Source organism: Myotis lucifugus, unplaced genomic scaffold (assembly GCF_000147115.1).
Source record: "Myotis lucifugus unplaced genomic scaffold, Myoluc2.0 scaffold_68, whole genome shotgun sequence".
In the NCBI taxonomy this organism is placed as follows: domain Eukaryota; kingdom Metazoa; phylum Chordata; class Mammalia; order Chiroptera; family Vespertilionidae; genus Myotis; species Myotis lucifugus.
This window is the reverse complement of record NW_005871116.1, coordinates 4,445,451-4,467,122: the sequence shown is the minus strand read 5'-3', so window position 1 is coordinate 4,467,122 and position 21,672 is coordinate 4,445,451.

Sequence of the window (21,672 nt, the reverse complement as noted above, 5' to 3'; positions counted from 1 at the left end):
TCAGGATCGCTGCAGCTATTCGGGGTCTTTTTTTATTCCAGATGAATTTTTGGAGAGTTCGTTCTATATCTTTGAAGTACGCCATTGGTATTTTAATGGGAAGTGCGTTGAATTTATAGATTGCTTTGGGTAGTATGGACATTTTAATGATGTTGATTCTACCAATCCAAGAACATGGTATGTTCTTCCATCTCTTTATGTCTTCCTCTATCTCTTTTTTCAATGTCCTGTAGTTTTCTGAGTAGAGGTCTTTTACCTCTTTAGTTAAGTTTATTCCTAGGTAGCTTAATTTTTTTGGTGCGATGGTAAATGGGATTGTTTTTCTAATCTCTCTTTCTGAAAGTTCACTATTGGTGTATAGAAATGCCTCAGATTTCTTGGGGTTAATTTTGTATCCTGCTACATTGCCAAATTCATGTATTAAGTCTAGTAGTTTTTTGATTATCCATTAAACTTTTAAGGGACAGTTGGATTGGCCTCAGAGAACTGATAATTGAAACACTTTCTTGAGCACTAAACAGATGGAAAAACTTGGATCAGTGATAGAATGGCCAATCCTATGATTGGTCCCCAATCCTGTGATGATCCAAGTTGCTGGAGCTGAACTGATTTTAGTACTGAACATCCTGTGTCCCAGGCATCTCTGTAGACCTGCTGGTCACAGGTGACCAGGGCTGATCTTTGCCTGAATTGTAAAGCAGTCAGCGTTTGCTTCTTTGTTTTCCTTCCACACACAAAGATACTTTCTTTGTTTTCTCCCTTATCAAATTCAGCTCTCAAAAAGGATCTGATAGACTCACTTACATTAAGCTGCACATTTCACATGGAGATTGCTGAGTTATGTGGTAGTTTATTTTAAGCCGGGGAACAAGAACCCCTAAGATAGAGGCATATAGCAATTGACAGCATATAAATACAGCTGGGGGGTTTTTGTGATCTTCTCATCCCCTGTGAACACTTGGAGTGCGGGAAACGAGTTAAGTCGGCTCGCGTGAATTGCGCGTACTCCGCGGGAGCCGTCTTTAACTCGGTTCATATAGATTTGCGGTGGAGTGCGGGAAACGTGTAAACTCGGGCCGATTGTAACTGCGTATTACCAAATATTTGTTTGTAATCCACCCTTTGGTGGATAGAACAAAAACCAAAAGACAGAGCCATCTTATATTTTGGCGGGAAATTCACCCACACTCCAAGTGTGAAGTGGCTTATTCCCTTCAGAAGAACCAGACAGTAGATAACCCAATTTCTTGTTGGGTCCTTGTTATAAAGGAGCAACCAGGGGCAGTTCATCGTCCACCTGTGATGAACGATGAGGTTAGCCTTTATGTCCTACCCTTGGTTCAAGTGCTAATAGAAACTTCTAGGCATGCAAAGTACTCAGAGTGAATGCAAAGCCTTTTGTAGCCCTTCCAAGCACCCCCTTCAGCTCCTGATTTCCTCCACACAAAGTGCAGGCTGAACAGTCAGTGCTGCGCTGGAAGATTGGACACCGCATGGCAGGGAGGTGAAGACCAGAGGATTCTTGCCCTCTGAAGGAGCCGCTTAGAGATGTTAGCGGAAATGTTTAGCACACATATAGATGGCTCCATGGCATGAAAGTTTAGACTCTGGATTCTAGAACCAAACTCCTTAAGGTGAAATCTAAGTTCTAGACTTCTTACTTGTATGACCTTGATGAATTACTTAACCTTCTATGTCTCAGTGTCTTCATTGGTCAATGAGACTTATCAGCAGTATATACCTCATAGAGTTTTTATGAAACGTAGGCAGAAGAATACATGTAAAATGCATTGAAAGGTTAATAAACCTTAGCTGTTTTTATAATGAAATGAACGTTAACGTGTGGGGAAGCTTATAGTCATAGTTGGCAGATGCCTGCTTTGTCACTTGAAAGCCTTCATAGCTTAGGCAGGAACATAGATGCTCATCTGTTCTCTGACTTCTTCATGAAGAAAGGAGAGATTATAGAAACTAAATGTGGTGTTACCTGTAAGGGAACCCCAGATCATCACAGTAGCCAGAATTCATCTTTTTGGTAGCAGATTTCTCTTGTCTTTCCTTTGGAGAGATATTAGCACATATTGAAATTCCAGAGCTGTCTCTTTTTGTTTTGTCCATTTCTCTTTGATTATAGATATAGAAAGGATCAATTTTTTTATGTAATTGAACCTAAGTTACATAGATACTCAGTTGTAAAGATAATTTCTATATGCTAAAGCTTGACAAACAGATTGGGAATGACAACGTGGTAGAGTTGATGGTTTTAATGAACTTCCTCTGTCAATACATATACCTAATGCTATTAGTGAAGTGTACAAGTCAATTATGATATGTAATACTTGCCCACTGCACTTAAAATGTTACTCTACTTGCAAGTCTTTGAAACATATGCATCACATTAAGCACAGGGCCATCCAATTCAGTGACTTTTGGGTACTCTTCATAGAAAGAAACAAATATTATCATATTGAATTTAATTAAAATCAATTGAAATTCATTGTCTTCAAAATAAAATGAGAAATGATCTGGTCTCTTCAAAAAGATCTTACTGATAAATGCTTCCTTATTCCATTTTTCAGGAGCAAGACAAAAAATGAGTAGTATATATTTATATGAAATGCACAAAAAAGGAGTAAAACCCATAAGATCAAGAGAGACTGAACCGGAAATTGAGTTATCTCATTGGTTGTTCTTGGTAGCAAGAGATTAAGTCAAGGTTGCTTCAACTGTGGTCTTGGTTGTCATGAGATTCCCCTACTAGTTAGGAATGGTTTTAACAGCAAGTCAGAGAGAAACCCTGACATTATGGGGTCTTGCCTTCAAAACATGTAGTCTGGAGGTAGTTGGCTGCTGGCGTAGATTCAGGGGCTTGGTGTCAGAATGGCATCTTTCTGGTGGCCTTGTTCCCTCATAATTATTTGATGGATGCTATCACTCCAAACATCTTCTCCTTGTTCACAGGGGAAAAAATAGCACCAGCTTTGTCTGCTCCTTTAATCAGGAAAGAAAACTTTCCCAGAAGCTTCCCTGGCAGACTCCCCCTATTTTGCTGGATAGAACCGAGTCACATGGCCACAGAAAGGAGTTTGGAAAAGTGGGGAAAAGTATGGCTGAGGCAATCATTATTCATTACATAATAATAGAAGAAGGGTTTGGGCAGGAGAGGGACAGAGTCTATCCCACTTATTATTATTCCTAAACCTTTTTTGTTGTTCTTGAATTAACTAGCCTAAGTGAGTTTCTGTTTCTTATAGTCATAAAGGTAACTAAATAGAACATGTATTTTTTTAATGATTTAGGGATTACACTGAATGACCTCTTAAAGCAGAGGTGAACATTGTTGCAGAGAATCTGTGAAATTTTGTTTGTAAATCTGTTGCTTAGTAGATGAATACATCAGAGTGGTGTTTTTTTTTCTTACAGTTTGATAGTCCCCAAAGTCCTGTATGATGATCTTTGGATGCTGTGATATTGTCAGTTGCTTGGGCCCTGGGACTGCTTTCCTGGTTCATGGATTGGACTGAGACAAGGGTGTTTTTTTCCCCCCTTCCTTCCAGGGAAGAGGGAACAGAGGGGCCTTTGGGGCAATGCTAATGCCCCTAATTTGCCACCACTTAGCCTAGAACAAGCAGAGCAAGTGCCCCAAAGGGGCTCATACCCAGGCTTCTAGGAAAGCTGCAAATTGCGTACAGCATGTGTGCAGGATAGCCCAACTTTCCCTGCTTCTTTCCGCTCCATGTTAGCTAGTTATCTTACTACCTATGTAGCACTCTTTTTTTTTAAAAAAAAAATATATATATATATTATTGATTTTTTACAGAGAGGAAGGGAGAGAGATAGAGAGTTAGAAACATCGATGAGAGAGAAACATCGATTCAGCTGCCTCCTGCACACTCCCTACTGGGGATGTGCCCACAACCAAGGTACATGCCTTTGACCGGAATTGAACCTGGGACCCTTCAGTCTGCAGGCCGACGCTCTATCCACTGAGCCAAACCGATTAGGGCCCCATGTAGCACTCTTATGGTCCATAGCCCTTGTAGCCTTTTACAAAGAACTCTTCTTCATTTACACTCTCTGATGTTCAAAATTATCTAGTTTTCATAACCAGATTCATCATCAAAAGGCCCATTAGATGTTAAGAGGAAAAATCTTAATTGATTTCAGAGAGGAAGAGAGAGGGAGAGAGAGAGATAGAAACATCAATGATGAGGGAGAATCATTGTTTGGCTGCCTCCTGCACACCCCACACTGGGGATGGAGCCCACAACCTGGGAACGTGCCTTTGACCAGAATCAAACCTGGGACCCTTTAGTCTGCAGGCCTACGCTTTATCCACTGAGCCAAACCGGCTAGGGTTAATTGATTCATATTAAGCTTGGAGGATTGACAGGTTTACCCTCCTTTTCTTTTTTAAAAATATATTTTTTATTGATTTCAGAGAGGGAGGGAGAGGCAGAGAGAGATAGAAACATCAATGATGAGAGAGAATCATTGTTAGGCTGTTTCTTGCACGCCCCACACTGGAGATTGAGCGCACAACCCAGGCATGTGCCCTGACTGGAAATCGAACTGAGACCTCCTGGTTCATAGGTTGATGCTCAATCACTGAGCCGCACTGGCTGGGCTAACCTCCTTTTCAATAGGTACATTTAAAAGTATCCCTTGAGCTTTTGCATTTCAATAGGTAAAATGATGGAAGGTATAGAGTATGTTGGGAGGGACCAGGGCCAGAGCCTCTTGGCTCATGATGAAGGTGAAGACTGAATTTGAAGGAAGACCTGTTGTCTCTTCTGTTCCTCCAAGCTACCCTACCCAACCCTCAGACTCTTCCCTTAGCCCTTCAGTTTCTGTCTACACCACACCTCACACATAGAGTTTAGAAACATGGGATAGAATTTAGTCCTAGAAGGAAAATTAGAAATCATGCAGTCCAAATATTCACATTTTTCTTTTTAACTTGAGATATAATTGACGTATAACATTATATTCATTTAAGTCGTACAACAAAATGATTAGATGTTGTGAAACAACCACCACAGTAAGTCTAGTGACCACCCATCACCACTCATGGCTACAAACTTTTCGTTCTTGTGATGAGAACTTTGAAGATTACTCTCTTAGCAACTTTAAAATATACAATATGTGTACAGTGTTATTAACTGTACTCACTGTGCTGTACATTACATCCCAGGACTTATTTTATAACTGGAGCTTTGTACCTTTTGACTACCATCAACCATTTCAAACACTTCATCTTACAGATGAGAAAATTGAGGCCCAGCTTGGCTTATTAACACCCCCAGGCAGAAGGAAGAGGTCAAGATGTTTTGAATTTAGTTGCTTTAAATGTGACCTGAAATTTCTGAGAGTTCTGAATCACTGTTCATGTGACCATGTGTTCAGTTACTAGTATACTCATACAAATCTTTTTATAATTACAGGCAGGTAAAAATAGCTGTGTGGTTGATCACTTCTCTATTTCCCTGGAGATCAAGTCACTATTATTATCCTACCTTTGAAAGCCATGATGTGGTTTTATATTAACGATTTTAGTAGACCTCAGTTTTTGTTGTAGTTAAGACTTGGGGCTACTTACGAGAAAGTTAAAATGAAAACATATACAAAATGAAGTCAGGTTGAGTCCAGGGAAGGGTGAAGACAGAAGAGGGAGATTCAGGAAACCCCCTGGGACTTTGCAGAGGCTCCAGGGCAGAACTGAGAGCTGTGAGGGACGCCATGAACTTAATGATGTCACTCAAAGCCCTCAATTAGAAGTCAGGAGATCTGGATTTTTGAACACTGGTGGAATTTCTGTATCATGGGATGACTGGACTAGGTGATTTCAGCTGTTACTTGTGGGTGTATGACTCTAAGAGCCTTGCTTAGGAAAGGAGTTCACCTTTGAAGTGACCTCTGCCACCTGGATCTATGGCAAAGATGATGTTCTATGTATCAATTCTAGATATACCAATCATTCACCCCATTATCTGAGAGGCTGGGCTGTGATTTCTGAACCTACCCTTTGGCTCTCGGCAGACTGCAGCGATCTCAGGTCCTGGGGACAAGGAGAGGGCCTTCTGGTGTGAATGTGAAGACGCTGGAGAATCCCACAGATGGGATGGGAAATTCTTTACTGAATATAACCTACAATAGCTATAGCAGTTCAAAGAAATAGCACCTTAAAACAATTGGAAAATAATGATATGCTAAGTTTGGAATCCGTCATAATAAGCATGATTTTCCATCAGAAAGCTATCAGAGTGACATCATGGGCCACTCATTGGTATTTTGACAGTCACTTTAGAAAATATAAAAAAATTAGGGTTCCCAGGTAGCAAAGCAAAAGGAATGAGGCCTAAAAGGTATCAAGATGCACCTGTAGTAGTTGGCTTCTTTGTTTTGCTTTGTGTCACAGTGTGGTGATCTGTATTCAGGGAGGGCAAACATTTTTCCTCAATGCTGGTTTTTCCTTGGCTAGACCCCATGCTCCCATGTTCCTTCTATTTTTGCTCAGGAAAAATCTTCCAATTTTATTTATATGAATCTCACAAGTTTCTTGGGAAGATAAAAGAAATAATCTCAGACTGGTGAAGTTCAGATTTGAGTTCCCCATACTGGTTGTGTGAATTTGGACAAGTACTTGCCTCTCTTTAGGTCTCAAACCCTCAGCTAGAAAATGAGAGTTGAAATGAGTGAACTTCAAGTCCTCCCAACCTCCACCACTTTGTGTGTCTATAAATTCCAAAGTTCAGTGTTAGTGACGCTTAACCCTTGGTACAGATTAGTCACACTGATGCTGCCTCCATTAATATTAATGCAGCTAATATCTATTGCTTCCTTGGCGCCAGCTTTCTTTGGAAAGCCATGTGCATATCTCAGTTATTTCTACAACAGCTGTAAGTGACAGATGGTATTATCTCCACTTCATAGGTGATGAAATTGAGGCTAAAGATCAGTTATTAGTAAAGCTGATGTTCAAATCCAGGTTATCCAACCCCAAAGCTCATGCCTTACCCTAGATCAGTGGTTCTCAACTTTCCTAATGCCGCGACCCTTTAATACAGTTCCTCATGTTGTGGTGACCCCCAATTTCATTGTTACAAATTTAACATAATTAAAGCATAGTGATTAATCACAAAAACAATATATAATTATATATGTGTTTTCCGATGGTCTTAGGCTACCCCTGTGAAAAGGTCATTTGACTCCCAAAGGGGTTGTGACCCACAGGTTGAGAACCTCTGCCCTAGATACTCTATCTAATACAAAGTAGACACCTTTATGAATATTGAGGAGTATCTCGCAGAGGCATAGTTTTAAGGTGCAGAATATAACTACACCAAACTGATTTCAACTAGGTCCTTTTGTTCACTCAGATTATTTGTTTCCGGTTAAGAGAGCAGGTTAGTTATCTAGTTGTTAGTTTTTTAAGGGATCTGTGTGGGTAAAAACATTTTTTATCAGATTTGATACTTTGTGAGAACCAGAGTGACTCAGTTTAGGCGTCAGCACTCACTCCCACAGGAAACTGCTTCTCTCCCACCCCAGTTTGAGCAGCCTGAGTTCATAGGAGGTTTCTAGTGATTATTTGGAGAGATTCACTTCGCTTTGATGAGAGTTTGGGAGATAAAAACCAATTTAGCACCATCATCATCCATATGCATATTCCTAAATGTTTGTGGAAAGGTAGATATGATCTGAGTTGGCATGAAGGTTTATGATGTCACCCTTAGCTTCTGGGCTGGGATGGAGGTTACTAGTTCACTTTTGAAGATTTGGCGAATTATTCTCCCCACCCAGCTTTATTGGGGCATAATTGACAAATAGAAATTGCATATTTTTGAGGTATGCTTGTTTCGATAAATGTATGCATTGTGAAATGATCATCACAATCAAGCTACTTCACATATTCATCACCTTGCATAGTTACCATTTTGTTATTGTTTGTTTCTATGATTAGAACACTTAAGATCTACCCTCTGGGATTTCCAGCCTCCAGAATGTGAGAAATAAATTGTTGTTTATAAGCCACCCTGTCTATGATAATTTGTTATAACAGCTCAAAAGGACTAAGTCAGCATTTCATACATTTGTCAATAAAACGAATGATGAAAACTCAGGATGGATGAGGAGGGCCTTTCACATCTTATCAGTTATTCTTCTAAGAACTCTCTGTCTGGGGCAGAGGGGTGACACATGCGAAACCTCTTCCTTGGATGTGGCACTACTTTGGTGTTTTAGTGCCTTTCCTTTGCAATCTGCCCCTAGACTGACATACAACTCCTTCCTTGTCTGAGGTGGCAGAGGAGAGCAAGGGAAGTATGCAGTATCAGCAGCACTGGCCTCTGTGCCATTAAAGATGCCCATTAACCGTAAACCTCTGGTGGTGCCTGGATGGTAAAATTGAGTCATTCACAGAATCACACTGCTAACAGTCACAACATCTACTTGGGAGCTCATCGATACCCAGGCACTGCAGAATTTACTCATTATTTCTTTATGACTGTCATCATGCCCACAGAAGTTCAAGAGAAAGGGGTGCCTAGGGAAATTTTCCAGGGCTTCTTTACATGGTTAGCCCTCCTCTCAACATCATGGCATGATAATCATATTAACAGATCCCTTCTATTTCACAAGTTCAAGCCAGTAAAACCAAGTTGTGAACGGGAATTTTCAATCTGAAAGATGATTACTTGCCCAGTTGGTGTGGCTCAGTGGTTGAGCATCGACCCAGGAACCAGGAGGTCATAGTTTGATTCCTGGTCAGGGCACATGCCCAGGTTGTGGGCTCGATCCCCAGTAAGGGGTGTGGAGGAGGCAGCCCATTGATGATTCTCTTTCATCATTGACGTTTCTATTTCTCTCTCCCTCCCTTCCTCTTTCTGGAATCAATAAAAAATATATTAAAAATAAAATAAAATAAAAGATGGTGACCTTTCTTGAACACCTTTACAGCGGTAGACTTACTGACACGTATGCTCTCATGAGAGCCTCATTTCAGGGCTTATCTAATCACTGGCATCATTACCCAGCTGGAAGTGGTACAGCTCCAGTTCACATGCAGGTCCTCTGACTACCATTCTTCTCATCTTTCCACTTCAGCACAGGCTGGTTGTGCTTTCCCCCTAATTTTTGGTGATGCTGCAGGTACTGGAGGAGACAGTCATGGATCTTGACTTCACAGATACTGTAGGGTGGACACAGCCATTGATCTGGGTCACCTTCCCTTCCACTTGGTGTCACTGTGAATGTCACATTTCAGTTGCTGCTGGCCTGATTTGCTCCTCTGATCTTCAATTTTCTGATGGGTACGGTGTGAATCTATTTTAATTTTAAGGAGCTTAAGCTCCTTTTGACTCTGAGAAAGGAGTGTGGAAACCTGTGACTTTGGAGGTAGCTGGCAGGGACCTGCCATGTGATTCTGGAGAAGTTCCTCAACCCTTTGGGGTCACTTTTCTCATCTATATGAAAAAGGTAGTCTAGAGCAATGATTTCTTTAACACCCATTTTTCAATCATAGGAACTTCCCCCTCCTCGCAATGAAATCTTACATGGACCTGAATGTATCAAACAAAGTTTGGTTGAGGCAGACCATTGGTCAGGGTGGCCCAGACCATTGTCTTCTTGGCCTCCTGTTCCCCCAAAATGGCTCCTGGGATATGAATCCAGCTGAAGTAGATGATTGCTAAATTTCTAGTATTAGTTCCTATAGGGCTTTTCTTCCTGTTTACCAAATGCCCAATGCTGGGATTCTGAACTGCTCAATATCGTCACGAGGACTGAAATTGGAGCTTGATGCCTGGGTTCAAATCCCAACTCTACTGCCTTGTTGTCCATGTCACCTTTGACAAGTCACTTAATCTCTGTGCGTCTGTTTCTGTATCTTTAAAAGAAGGGTAATAATAGTACCTGCCTAAAAGGGTTGTTGTGAAGATTGAAATAGTTCATATATAGAATTTAGAATGGAGACTGGTTCTACATGGATGGTTGCTCTTACTTTTTATTTTATTTTTTAAGAGCTTGAGACTCTAGCAGGGCCTTATAGGAAGTAGAAGCTTAAAAGTCATCACAATTAACTGGCTTTTACAGAATGAAGACCTGTAAGAGCTTTCAGATGTCATGCGCTCCTTGTCGTCTAAAGTTGCCTTTATGGAGGCTTTCCTGGGTCACTTGTTAACATGGAGATCTTAGACCTACCTCACTGCTCGACTAGCCAGCATCTCCAGGGAAGCAGCCTGGAAGTCTGTATTCATGGTAAGTGTCCTAGAAGATATTTATGAACAGAGAAGTTTGGAAAATACTACTGTGGTAGCCAACTATTGCATTTTATAGCTGAGAGGAGATGCCTGGGAGGAGAAATGGCTCCCCCACGGTCAGAGTTAGTGATGGAACTGGGACTATTCAATGTCTTTTCTCTGTGATGGCTGTTATTTCTGTCCAAGTGCCTATGGTTGGCCTGTGGTAGAGAAAGAGCAGTTTCAAGACAACTTTGCTAAAAGCGGAGTTTGGCTTCGGGCACAAGTTCCCTGCCAGAAGGGTCCTTGCATTTTCTTTGTTAGGCAGAATTTTGAGCTCCCATGTTTAGAAATCACTTTGTACTCTGAGGATAATGATCTCTGAGAACCTGCACGCCCTGAATGATCTCAAAGTCTGGGAATAGTTGCTGTCCAGTTTGCACAGAAACAGCCATACGTTTCAAAGTGTAGGTCGGTGCCAAGCCTGGGGAGTGGGCAGAGAGATTAAATGAAAATTCCGAAATGCTGAGTACACTTAGCCAATTTGCATCATGTGAACCACTTTGGAGCCTGAGGACAGAAACCAAATACATGCTTCTGCTCAGAGGCGGCCAACAGCATCAGTGACTAGTGTTATTATTGTTGCTATCTTTATTCCTACCATCATTCTTCTCACACCTGTAAAGTCAGGTAGCTGGGCTCTGTCTCTTGGAGCAGTCCTGCAGGCTGTAAGAGCTGTGATGCGTTTTAGACAAGTGAGTGTGGTGTGCATGGGGCCCATAACTCAGCCCTCTCGGCTGGAACCACAAACCACTCCTGTTCTCCCACAAGGAGTCAGCCTTGTTGTCACTGTGAGACCAGTTTTCCACACCCAGGGAAGGTGGGAGAAGGTGGGTGGGTGGGAGATAATCAACCAAAGACCTTGTAGGCATATATGCATAACCTATGGACACAGACAATTGGATGGTGGAGGCCTGGGGTGGGGGTTGGAGGGGGTCAATGGGGACAGGTAATACTTTCAACAATAAAGATGAAAAAAAAAGAATCTGAAAAAATATGAGTGATCCCGCAAGAGAATAATGACCCCCCCCCCCCCCCCAAGAGAAGAGAGGAGGGCAGAAGGCTGAACCAGGAAGAACAGGAGTGGGAAGCTGGCTGACTGGGAAGTGCAGCCCTTTATTCCTGGAGAGTAGGTGGAGTCCTTGAACTTGAAGAGGTTTAGAGATCAAACGATAAAGTGTAATTGGAGCCCAGGTCCTCAGGCAAAGTGCCAATTTAAACTCTGAGGGTGGGATGGAACCTTACTTACAGGTGGAAGATAAAAATTCCATTGTGTGTCTTTAAAAAGGAACAAAACAATCTGTTTATGTGTCCACTTTCTTTACTCAACTTGTTCTGCTGCTGTGGATAACAAATCCAACTCCTCTCTTTACAGAGGAAGATGCTGGAGCCCAGGGGGACATGCATAATTTTGTTTTGAAGGCAAAGTCTCTAATCTGACTCTTATAGGGCCTGAGACTCCTTTTCCAAGGCAGAGCAGAGGAGTGTGGGGAGATTCTGGAGGGTAGAATAGGGGAGACTTCATGTGGTCTCCCAGCTAGCCTGTTCTCCAGCCAGAAATTCCTTTCAGGCTTTAACAATTTAATTCTTCAGTTGAGTAAGCATGTGATGTGGCCCAAGTTATAAGAGGAATCAAATACAGGACATACAGTTACAGGGTTTTTACTAAACAATCCTGGCCAAGGCAACGTTTTCCCGCATCTACAGTGCAGTTACTGCTGCTGTTCCTGTTGATCACATTTAGGCACTAAAAGATTCCAAAATTCTTTCTTAATCCTTAGGTAATACCAAATTATTTTAATTTTATTGTGCATTAATAAATATTTAGAAATGGATTAAAAATTAGAGATGCTATTCAGAGATTCCATCTGAAAAACAAGAGTCCTCTTAAAAAAGGAACAAAACAATTTGTTGTTGTATTCTATTCCTCAGAAGCAAGAGTCCTCTTGTTTTTCAGATAAAGACATGAAAATGCACAGTGATTAAGTGGTGTATGCAATGTCATCCTAACCCTAACTCTAAGTCTAGAGCTGGGATTACAATTTGGGTCTTTTCATTCATCTGTGTAGTCCAGTCTTTTTAAGTTCATTCAGTTCCCAGTGGAGTGTTTTGTCCTCTCTAGCTGGTTTAATTTGTGTTCTGTGTGCTCAGCACTAAGCTGTTTAATATGAGTGTGTGTGTGTGTGTGTGTGTGTGTGTGTGTTTGTAAGCAGAAGAAATATAAGAAATGGTCCCAGCTCTCCAATATTTACAACCTAGTCAGAGGTAGGGTACTTACACAGGTAAAACAATAACAAATGGTATAATCCAGCAGTGCCTCCCAGCTTTTACATGCATGAGGATCACCTGCGCATCTTGTTAAAATGCAGATTCTGATCCAGTGGGCCCGGGGTGGGGCCCGAGATTCTGCATTTCTTACAAACTCTCAGGTGAAGCAAGTGCTGTCAGAAGAGACATACTTTGAATAATAAGGCAAGACAGGAGATAATTAAGGGGTAAATTATGTAGTATAATTATAAAACATGGAGGAGTTGAGACTAATGAGGAGTAATCAGGGAAAGTTTCATGGGACACGTGGAATTTGAGCTCATCTTAATGGCCTGATTTTGAATTGGTGACGGAGTTAGAGGAGTAGAGTGAGTTAAGAGGGAAAGCGCAGGGGCAGGGATGAGTGAAAAGTGCTAGTGAGGTGGTGAGGAGGGCAGGCTGCCTGTGTGGGGTGTAAGGTGTGGTGGTGGGCAGCCTCTGAGATGCCCCCATTGGTTCTCCATTTAGTTCTGTATGCCCTTGTGAAATGCCTTCCCTTCTGGGTGGCCTGGGTTGAGTGTCTTGCTTCTGAGGAATAGAATACAACAAAAGTGATGGAATGCCATTTCCAAGATCAGGTTACAGAGACACTGACCTCCATCCTGCTCACACTCTGTTGCACCATCACTTTCTCTGCTGGAAGCTAGCTGACATGTGAAGAGCTGAGGTGTCCATGTGGCAAAGGGCTGATGTGATATCTCTAGTCAACAGCTAGCAAGAATCTGAGGTGTTGTAACAGCCATGTGAGTGAACTGGAAGTAAATCCACCCCGAGCCAAACCTTGAGGTAACTACAGCCCTGGTAGACACTAAAGCTGAGCCAGAGGACCCAGCTAAGTCACTCTCAGATTCCTGACCCAGAGAAGCTGTGAAATAATTAAATAATTATTTTTTTTAAGTTGCAAAAGTTGGGGGTGGTTTGTTACACAGTCATAGATAAGTAATACAGTTGGAAATAAGTTTGAAGAGAGAAAGAGGTAGTATGATATCTGACTTTGGAGGCGGGAGGGACTTGATAGAAAAGCATTTGGACATGATATGGAAGCCATGGCAAAGTCTAAGTTCTCTCTCTCTCTTTGTCTCTTCACACACACACACACACACACACACACACACACACACACACACCTTATGGGGATATAATTCAGACATCAAAAAATTCACTTATTTAAATTGTACAACTCATTGGTTTTAGTATTTTCACAGAATTGTGAAACTATTACCACAATCCATTTGGATACTTTCATCATTCCTCTAACAAATGCTGTACTCATCAGCAATCACATCCCATTTCTTCTCAAACTTGCCACCTCTGGGAAACCACTAATCTATGTTCTGTGTTTATGTATTTTCTTACTCTGGATACTTCAGAATAATATAATACATGGCCTTTTTTTGTGTTTGGCTTATTTTACTTAGCAACTATTTTTAAGGTTTATCTGTGTTGTAGTATTTACCAGTATATTATACATTTAAAAGTAGATAGATAGTTAGATAGATTTCAGAAAGGAAGGGAGAGGGAGAGAGAGATAGAAACATCAATGATGAGAATCATTGATTGGCTGCCTCAAACACACCCTCTACTGGGAATCAAGCCCACAATTCAGGCATGTGCCCTTGACCATAATCAAACCCAGGACTCCTCAGTCCGCAGGCCGACACTCTATTTACTGAGCCCAACCACTAGGGCTATTATGAGTTTTAATGCCAAGTCATATTACATTGTGTGGACACACAACATTTTGTTTATCCCTTGATCAGTTTACGGATGTTTGGGTTATTTCTACATTTTGGCTACTACAAATAATGTTCTATGAACATTCATCTATAAGATTTTGTGTGGACTATATTTTCATTTCTCCAGGGCATAAGCTTTGAGTAGAATTCCTGGGTTATATCACAATTCTATGTTTATCATTTCGAGAAACTGTCAAACTGTTTTCCAAAGTGACATTATATACTAGTAAGGTATGAAAGTTCCAATTTCTCCACATCCTCACCAACACTTGTTATTATCTGTCTTGTTAATTATGACCATTCTAGTGTGTATAAAGTGGTATGTCTTTGTGATATTTGATTTGCATTTTTCTAATGACTGATGAAGTCAAGCATCTTTTAATTTGCATATTTACCATTTTTATATCTTCCTTGGAGGAATATCTATTCAAATCTTTTGTCCAGACAGACAGAAATTGGACCTTGGAGCCCCTTAATTTTACACCATCAATAAATTTTTCCATGAATCCCTATCCTCCCATTTGGGCCTCAGGAAATTCTTTTCCTTGCCACACCCCAAGAACTCCACTTCCACTGATAAAGATCTACCAGTAGTCATTTATTAAGCATCAAGTGTGGAAAACATGAGTACCTGTGTTTGTGAGGAAGAAATGGAGAGAGAGAAAGAGCATGTGCAGGCAGATGCTTTTCATTCTTGTAGAAATATTGAGAGTTGTGCGAGACTGAGAGAAGAGCTGCTGGAAGACCATGAAAGTGCTTCAAGCAAGGAACTATAATTTTATGTCATGGCAAGTAGGAAGTCTTCTAGTAAGCTGACATCCGTCCATTAGAATTGCTTGTAGATACCGGGAAAATAATTTTCAGGTTAGTAATTAAGAAGAAAGAGCCTTTATGTGTGTCTTGAACTTTCAGACTTTCTTGTTCACCTTGAGTAAGGTTGATTTTGTCAAGGTCACATACAGAAGTGTTTCCATGATTGAATCTGATATTGATCTACTGATAGCTCCTTAATTTATACAGTTAGGGCTTTTTCCTCACAGGGAGACCATCTAATCATGATTGCCTCTCACATTTTTCCTCGGGGGAAGAATCTATATTTACATTAATGGCTTTAAAGTGGTCACAAGGTAACTGACTGCTGTTTGTAGCTATTTGTCCTTCACGTTAAGTTTCTCAAATACAGTTCTGGGCACAGTGTCACTAAAAGACATTTTTTTCCAGATCTAGGCAGCTGCTAAGCATTAGATCTGTGAATTCCACCGTTACACATGTTCAGGGTGGGCGGTGGCGGGTGATTCAGAAGCTCGACACCTGAAAGAAAGCTTATTGCTTAAAGTAGCTCAGTAGCATATCATTCATACAAGCGTTCAAACTTGGCATCTGTGGCTGTTTTCTTTCCCACATACTCTATTCTGCCACCTTCCTTCACCATCTCAAATTCAGCTTTGGTCTCTGATGAAGTTCTCTATTAAACACAAGAGCATTTGTGTTTAATTGTGCTTTTGTAGAAACAATAACTTAAAGAAAATTAAGCTATTTTGATTTTGAAATCCCAAACTTTAATAATGGCAGTGAAAAGCCTTTGAAAATATTAGTCATTGCTGCTTAAAAGATCCCTGGGAAGTGAGTCAGTGTTTTATTGTTCTCTGTTGGATGTTATTAGCTGGAGACAATCAAAAGCAGCCAAGGCAAGGCTAAGTAAGTCATTTATCTAAAACCCAGGTGGAAAAGCCAGAGTTAAAATCCAGATCTTTGTATTCTGACACTTAATCTTTCCCTCTGGATCATTTCCTCTCTGTTCCCCACTATAATATCACCAGTTGACCTGATATTTGTTTCCATGACTTTCTTGATGGAAACAAGAGGAGGAAAAGGTTTACATTAATTTTCATAAGGTAGATTGATCATTGATTGTATGAATTGATCGCATCATGCTTCTGGCTTTTCAATGCTGGGCATTGCTCACAATCTGGTGCATGTGAGTTGGAGTTCACTATTAATACATGGATGTGCATTGTCAGGAACGCTTGATTACAAACACACCAGCTAGGCCTGTAATTGGAGGGTGAAGGTGGGAAGGAAGCCCCAGGATAGACTCATCGACCTGACCATGCACTGTCCAATCTTAACTGTATCTTTATATCCTCACACAAGTTTTCTTTAAAAAAATTCCTTGATTCTAAGCTGCTATAAATTTTAAGATGCACCATTAATTTAATAACAGCATCAGGGGAAAGTTTCTATATCAAAGGTAGGTGCCTGTGGAAAGAGGTTTCAGAAACAGTAATACGGGAAGAATATATCTTTGAATCAGGGAAACAAGGTGCTTGTTCAAAACATTTCTGCCATGTTTTCAATTATGTAATGGACTCTGCCTCCTGAGAAAGGAATATGGAAAGAGTCCTGTTTACTTAGTCCTTCTTAACTAGTCGGCCTGGCCCATTGTTTGTCTGTTCTGGTGGCCCAACTCAAGGTGTAGTCTCTTCTGGGTATCCATAGCATGTGCCATGTTGGGATTATGTATTTCCCTGCATTAGTAAATACACTTCCACCCAGAACATTCTAAGCTCTATAAAGATAAATAAAAGACAAAAAAATAACCCTGGCTGTTAATGAAATACCCATTTACTTGGTACATAGTAAGAAGAGCTCATCTGTTTTGCATGTTTCTGTTTGATGTCCTTTCAATGAGATAAATTTTTCCTTCCCTTACTAAATCTTTAAAAATTACAGTAATGCCAAGAGATGATGTAAGAATCTATGTCATAGAAGGTTAACATAGGCAGTAAACATGTGGTGTCTCTGACCTCTGATTGTCTATTGGGTAGTGTTTTTTTTTTCTTTAATAGCAGCTGATTTTATTATGTTCCCATGGTGTCACATTGCTCAACTTCAGTTGCTTGCTCTTGGTAGAGATGTTTGGTTTTGTTGCAGCAACTAAACACAAAACCCAAGCCACGTGTTTGGTGAGCACAATAGGATGTGGGGAGAGCTCCCCCATGCATCTAAATGTCAGGCACATTGAGCTAAGGAAATATATTGGTCTTGCAGTGTGTTGTTGATTAAAGATGCCATTTTGTCGTCTTCCCAAGCCCTTCAGCTATGGTTTTCATTTGAATGAGGGAATACATAGTGCTTTTCCCAAATAGACATACTATATTCCTCTCCAAAGACTTTGGCACGTGGTTTTAAAGGGCTGTTTTATTTTTAAAAATATATTTTTATTGACTTCAGAGAGGAAGGAAGGGGGAGAGAAAGATAGAAACATTAATGATGACAGAGAATTATTGATTGGCCACCTCCTGCATGCCTCACACTGGGGATCGAGCCCACAACCTGGGCATATGCCCTGACCAGGAATCAAACTATGACCTCCTGGTCCATAGGTTGAACCTCAACCATTGAGCAACACCAGCTGGGCTGTTCTGCATTTTTAGTAATCTTTCACATCCCTAGAGAGCACATAAAATATTGTATATTGCTTTTACAATTGTAAAAAAGTTGTTAAAAAACTTGATAGCATTTAACATACTATTCAACACATAGTAGTATCCTAATAATGGATATTTAAGTTGAATAGAGATTTTTATTCAGATTTTGATTTTATAGTAATGTTCTCATTGAAATTTTCCAACCACTAACATGAAAAAGCATGAGCCTGAAAAATGTTTGAATAGCAATAAGCCAGCATCATTACAGTGTTATGTGTCATTGAGTAGTGTTAAGTGCCTGGGTTTGCATGGAATCAGACTAGGCATATATTACTTTAAAGACAGAATTTCTGCCCACTACGAAATTATATTTACATCGCCATTACATTTAATGAGTATAGTCTTTTAGAAGGGCCAAGATTTATAACTCATTTTGATATTTTTCTGTATAACAGTGTAGAAAGCCATAAAATGATTTTATGGTGCAAATGTAGTAAACATATTAAAGTAATTATTGATGATATACTGTCTATGCATATGTTTTAGAAAACGCATTCTGAAAAACTCTTAATCAGAGCTACTGATTTATGAAAGTAGCATAAAATGAAGAAATACAGCAGAAAGGCGACTTGCAACAAAAACTAAGTCTGGTTTATAGAATATTCAGAAATCTATCATCATTAGATTACATTTTTTAATTGGAAATCAGTGTTTTTTTTCTTTTTCTGCAAGAATGTTGCGTTTGAGTATTAAATTTATAACATTCCTTTATTTCAATGTCACTTGCTTGAATCTGAGTAACATTCTTCAGTGTATTCACTGTGTTGTAACTCAAATATTTAATCTGTATTTCGATGTTTGAGAACACAAGAGAACCTGATGAGAAAATGGTTGACTCATTCTTTTTAATACCAGTCACTCAGAAAATTAAAGTGTAAAGGAAACTTGACGATCTTCCAGCTCTACCCCTGCCTCTGGGCACAGTCATGCAAAGATTGGTTTTGGAAGGAAAGGTTATTGCCTCCTTCAATTGCTTATGAGATTTAAAGCTTTCAATTTGCCTTCTCGGGATTCTCAGGAAAAGGAGGTGCTTTATCTCCATATCAAATCATGTTTTTCAAGACTGAGAGGTTTAAGTGAGAAAGAAAGTCTACCTGTCAGGTGTTAACATTCTCTCATTGAGCTTTGGGACATTTCTGTTTTCCCTAATTAGATTTCATGATCTTCCCAACTTTCTCAATCACTTAAGGTAGACAAACTCCTGGGCAGTAACTATATCTTTTTCTCTCCATGCTAAATTTTTCCCTTATGTGTTAGACATGATTTTAAGCTTCTGTTTTGTGCTTTTATTCCCAATGCATTACCTTATTCAGTGAGCTCATCTCTGGAGAGCTCATCAAGGATTAATCAATCTTCCCCCCTGAATCAGGTTTCACCACTTTCCTCTCCTTTTGTGTCCTATCCAAAGAGTACAAGATAATATTGCTCTAGGAAAGATTTACAGCTAAATTTCTTGACCACTTCTCGGTGTAGTGTTTCCTTTGAGAATGTAACAGATGCAATAGCTCCTCTCTCCATTACAAAGCACACACAGAATTTTTGACATAACATTTCACGTGCTGCATGGACTCCCCATATTTTCCAACTCTGTCCATAGTTGATTAAGGTAAGCAACCCCTCCCCCCTCCACAAAACTAATTCCATATAGACATCTTTTTGCCTGTGGGAGAGCAACAGTAGCCTGTAGGGAAAGGGATGGGTTAGTCACTCAAAATAGTTTTTGTTTATGTGTTTGTGATTTTAGAGTTTATTATTTCGGTGAGAACTGGCTCTGAGTACCACATACCCTTCCATAGCAGCATGCTATAGCCAGTATCTTCTCCAGACATATGAAAACTTAAATCTCGCTGCAATTAATGTGATAAATGAGAAGAGTGATATGATGTTAAACTTAGATTGAATATCTTGGTAAAATGATTGACTCATGGCCAAAAATAATACTGGGTCTTGAAATATAAGTATTTATTCATATAATAAAATTAACTGACAGTCTAATTTGGATTTTGAAGTTCTCATCTGGAGAGTGGTCATTGGAAAGTAGGTGCAGTAGAGAGCTCTCTCTCTCTCTCTCTCTCGCGCGCGCACTCTCTCTCTCTGTGAGAACATGGCCTTTGACAAAAGAGCGCTGAGTTAGAGCCAGGATCTTGGGCATGAAATGATTGCCACCATCTAGCTGACTGCCACCATCAACAAAGGGTGATCAACTTGTGTGGTTTGCCCAGGACCTTCCCCATTTTAGCACTGGGAACCCCCTTCCCCCTCCCCAGTCCTCTTCCCCTGCCATTCTCAGCCCCGGCAAACTGGGAAGATGGGTCAGCCATTAGATTCATGATCTTGAATCAGACACTGAATTTTCCTGGACTTCAGTTTTCTCTTGTGCAAAACAGACAGGATGGATTAGATGGTTAAGGATCCTTCCAGGTCCAAGAAATGATTTTATCCTCAAGTCATTTTCGTTCCTTTTTCTTTCTTCCTTAGATGGCCATGAAAAATCTTGGCGATTACTTTCTCATTTATCTTTGTACTCTGCTTTTCATTTATACCACATCAATTCAGCACAAGGCTTTATTTCTTCCAGTGAGCCAAATAGAACTCTCAGGGATTTTGGGCAATCCAGATATAGAATTAAGCTAGGATGCTTATAGAAAAGTGGTGAGCTCTGTTGTCACTAACATCTCCTGTCAGTGATTTTCAACCTTTTTGGCACACACAAACCAACTACTAAAATTCTGTGACATACCAAAAAATACAGCATTATATTATTTGCCAACCTGACAAAAAATAAGTATAATTTTGATTCATTCACACGGGATGGCTCCTCTGAGAAGCAATTGAAAGAAGTAGCATACACAGAGCTGAATCATGATACAGAATTTAAAAATAATATTCTTTCCAACCACATTGATTATAGACATATAGTGTGCCAGCTACGGGGGGCACTGTAGTCCGGCCAAGGCACCTCTCCACCATTCACAGTGCAGTGTCTACTGAACGTGTATCCAGGTTCTAAACACGAATCTACATACTTTTAGAACACAATTTGCTCAAAAACGAGAGGCAGCCTGGACTTTGAGTTCCTGCCAGATTCAATGATTAATGGTCTGTAGCCGTAAGTCTCATCCCTTGAAGCCTTTCTTTCCATAGTTTCTTTTACTGGGCATGCAGTGTGTTTCAAAACAGTGCAGAGATGTTAGGGATGAAGTCAGCAGCACCACAGAGAAGGGGAGTCATCGGGTGGGAGTCAACAGATAGAAGCACATTTCAATCAGACGGTGTGGGAGCTTCTCGGACTAGAGATATTATTTGATGTTCTTTTGCTTTATGTTGTTCCTTCCTTGGGGACCCCAAGGAATAAGGCAGACATTCCCCAAGGACCAGAACTGGGTGGACTTATCCTGGGAACTAATGCTGATGACCAAAGAGTAAGTTACATCCTGAATGGTTAGTGTTTATTGCATTCAGCGTAGACTATAGCTTTACAGATTATGAAGTTGAAACTTCATGAACAATAAAACTCATATTTATATGTTATGTCTTATATTTGGTGCTTTCATAATCATGGCAACTCTGTAAATAGGACAGAGCATGAAGCACCTGGAAAGGGGTGGGAGGAGGCAGAAGCAACAAGTACATTGTTACTGTGTTAGCATAGGCTGCCCTGTCTAGCCCCTTGTTATGTTACCTTTATGTTTCCAGGATCTCCTTGGTGATGGCAAGCATGGCTGGCTGTGCTGGCTGTGAATTGAGGGGGCACAGGATTTTTTGCCCTAAACTTTGCCAAGATCAATCTGGGTGCCCGAGAAGAGATCTAGAAGGAGGTGGTGTGGTTGGAAATATGTG